The sequence below is a fragment of the Calidris pugnax genome, unplaced genomic scaffold, assembly GCF_001431845.1.
Source record: "Calidris pugnax isolate Ruff unplaced genomic scaffold, ASM143184v1 scaffold11, whole genome shotgun sequence".
Taxonomy (NCBI): Eukaryota; Metazoa; Chordata; class Aves; order Charadriiformes; family Scolopacidae; genus Calidris; species Calidris pugnax.
Window position 1 is genome coordinate 10,267,398 of NW_015090803.1, and position 3,496 is coordinate 10,270,893.

At 42.0% G+C, this 3,496-nt stretch overlaps 1 long non-coding RNA gene across 1 annotated transcript; it reads left to right on the forward strand.

The window, feature by feature from the left end:
- The first annotated feature begins 23 nt into the window (after positions 1 to 23).
- Positions 24 to 1,631, forward strand: LOC106885465. The gene is made up of 2 exons (XR_001411444.1): positions 24 to 102; positions 181 to 1,631. It is a non-coding gene; the product is annotated as an uncharacterized LOC106885465 (long non-coding RNA).
- The last annotated feature ends 1,865 nt before the right edge of the window (positions 1,632 to 3,496 follow it).

A 3,496-nucleotide genomic window follows, 5' to 3' on the forward strand; every position in this document is an offset into this window, starting at 1 on the left:
CTGTATTTTGGAGTCCATTGTGCCTCCTCGTCCTCCCTGCCTGGAGGAATGAGAGCCACCTCCTTCACCCCAGTATCGGGACACCTACGCGGCTGGTCCTGCGTGGGTCTCCCCTCCCCAGATCCCCCCCTCTCGCCCCCCTGCCCCCAGCCTGAACTTCTCCTGTTGTTTTCGTTGTAGATAATCCAGCTGCAAACTGGCTCCACGCGAGGTCCACCAGGAAGAAGCGATGCCCTTACACCAAGCACCAGACGCTGGAACTGGAGAAGGAGTTTCTGTTCAATATGTATCTCACTAGGGACCGTAGGTACGAGGTGGCCAGGCTCCTCAATTTAACTGAGAGACAAGTGAAAATCTGGTTTCAGAACCGAAGGATGAAAATGAAGAAAATCAACAAGGACCGAGCGAAGGACGAGTGATGGCAACATGCGGGTTAAATTGAAAAATGCATAAAGTAAAAAAAAAAAAAGAAAAAAAAAGGAAAAAAAAAATAAAAAAGTTAAAAATATATATATATTCCTCCCCTCGAGCCCTGCCATGCAATGCGTCTGGGTCCAGGCCTCGTTTTTTTCCCTTGGCAAATTCTGATAATGATTGTACCTTGATTGTCACAGAGGCCAGTTTACCAGGAGAGGTACAGTAAGACTTTTAATTTTCTAATAGGAAAGAAAAAGGGGGCATTAGCACGAAAAGGCTGTTTAGCTGGCTTGTATAAATCTACCTGTTTCTTCACTTACGGCAAGAAAAAAAAAAAAAGAAAAGAAAAAAAAAAAGAAGAAGAAAAAACTACCTTTTCATAATGCACAACTATTTACGGACTGTATAGTTTAGTCTACGTAGTTAATTTTATTCGCTCTTTGCGCGGCAGAGAGATCTCTGCTCTAATACTTGAACACTGTGTTTTATTGTGGTAATTATGTTTGTGACTCAATTTATGTGCTTGGGTGCTGTACCGGATGTAATGGTGTAAGCTAGAATTCAATTTGAACTCAGGTTGTTTATTATAAAAATTGCATAGAGTATAGCTCTGTAGTGTATTAAGTCTTTTCTGTATAATTAGACAGTTAACCTTTGATTGTAAAATATATATTATATATATCCCAACGCAAAAGAAAAAAAAAAAAGGTAGAAAAAAAGTTCGTCCGGGATGTCTGGGAATTACGGTTCTCAAAATATTGAAGCAAGTCATTTTAGTATGCACAGTTGATATATATATAGTACTGTCTTTGTCAGTTGTATATATAATCTATATATTAAAAAAAAAGTAAATAAACAGACTAGCTTAAATATTGTTTTTGCACCAGTGAGCAGTTATCAGATTTCGGAGCTATACGTATATGTGAAAAGGGTAACTACCTATGGTTTACGTTTTAATTTTAATCGAATGATTTGATGGTTATTGTAATGAAGGTTAATTTTATTGTTAATAAATTATACGCTATAAAAACCTACATTTGGTTATTGTAAATTTGTATCGATTTAAAAAAAAAAAACAAATAAATCCGGGAGGTTATGTTGATGCAGAACGTACACTGTCTATTTTGAAATAGTTACCTCATGGCCTACTGACCAAATCCTTGTGTTGAAATGATATTTAACTTTTTGCCAAATAAAATATATTGATTCTTTTATATTTTGTGATGTTTTAAGCTTATTAAGGAGGGGTTCTTCCACGGCACAGCGACTCTCGCCAGCAGCTGCGGGGCCAGGCGAGTAGCCCTGGGATTTCTAAGCCAAGGCAAACCCACGGTTCTATAAAGACAGATCCCAGGTGATGAAGATTTGGGCTTATTTTCCTCCTGAACTGGAAAGATTCGGGTTCCTAAACGCCATAGTTTGGCTGGGAGGAGGCACGGCTTCCCCTCTCCCGGGTAGATTTTGGTAAACTGGCTTTTGGGGTGCGAGGGGGGAGCCCCTTCGGATGGCAACGGGGGCACCTCCCCAGTTAACGCCGGTTTAATAAATTCGCCTGGCGGGGCGGGGGAATTTAGGACCAAACCAAAATGTCCGACGTTCTTCAGTGCGGACAATAATGTAAATCAGTTCAGGCAGCGACATTTAAGCGGAGCTGGTTAATTAGCCTCCACCAGAAAATGTCCAGCACTCGGTGTGCTTCAACATGCTCTCGGAGAAGGCTCGCTTTACCAGCGCCTTCATTTTAAATTCCCTTCTAGAGATAATTGCCCATGCAAAATATGCTATTTCAAACGCCACCCATTTTTTTTCCTTCCCTTGCCTTCACGTTTGGGATTTTGTTTTAATCTTTTAAATGTCCCGTGGCAAATAAAAACAACCCCTTGCGTTTTACTAGCGCCCGGGATTATATATGTACGGATAGATAGATAGATACAGATGCAGGCAAAATTTTACTGACAATTACAGTAGAATTTATGGTGTCAATTTTACTCTCCGATTTAGCCGAAGGAAAGAGCTGGGTGGCAGCAGGCTAGGGCAGAGAAGGCAGAATAGGATTTATTTTTAAAAACAGAAAGAAGGTTTCTTTGGAGTGGAAGATTTCCACACACACACCCCCCTCCCCATTGCACCCACCCCTCCCCCGCCGCCCCAAGCCAAACCAAGCTCAGCAACAAAAGAAAATAGCGAAGTCTGTGAGCTTGCTGAAATTTACCCTTGTTTTGGGCGGACATCTTACTGCTCAGAGTAGATATCCTCCATAATATGAGCCGCAGCCACACTCCTGCGCCACACCGACGCTTGTTTGCAAATATGTCGAATAACAATAAAAGCCTTCTTGTTTTACGGAGCTACACTTACATATAGATATATGTATTTAAAGCAAAATAAGACGGAACACGGTTATGGTCTTGGCAGAAGTTGTTGTTAGGAAAATTCAGAGCCATACAGCGCAATAAAAGAAAATGACTGCTGTAACCGTTTATGGGGTGTAAAACGCTGCAGGGCTGAAGACAAAACTTAGGGAGCCGGCAAGAAGTTTACAGATGTGCAGAACTGCGGGAGGAAAAAAAAAAAAAAAAGAAAAAAAAAAAACCACAAGAAGCTTTCGGCTTCCCCTTGAAAAAAAAAAAAAAAAAAAAAAGAAAGAAAGAAATCCGGGGTAAGATTTGATGAGTTCTAATTAGCGAAAGGGAGCTCGTTCTGGTGTGCACACACACAAAAAAGCCCCTAATTGATCCCTGAGCCAGTATTTGGGGATGCTGGGACGCCCTCTGTTGTTGCAGACAGAGGCAACTTCAAAGAATCAGCATTAAGAGTGTGTAATAAATGACGGGTCTGCAAACTGTCTGGAATTCGGCTCTTAATGAGTTTACAACTGTCCAGCCACAATTAAGATTTTCTACAAAAGCCTTTTCATTTGTTTTGTCTGGCTGTTTTAGATAAAGCGGGCGAGCGGAAATAACAACCTTTTATTGGCCTTCCCCTGCTTAAATCCAGGCTGGGAGGTGGACATTTATCTTCCCGCGGGCTGGCGGGCAGAGGCGCTGGCTCCGCGGGGCCGGGGCGGCGGTGGCGGCGG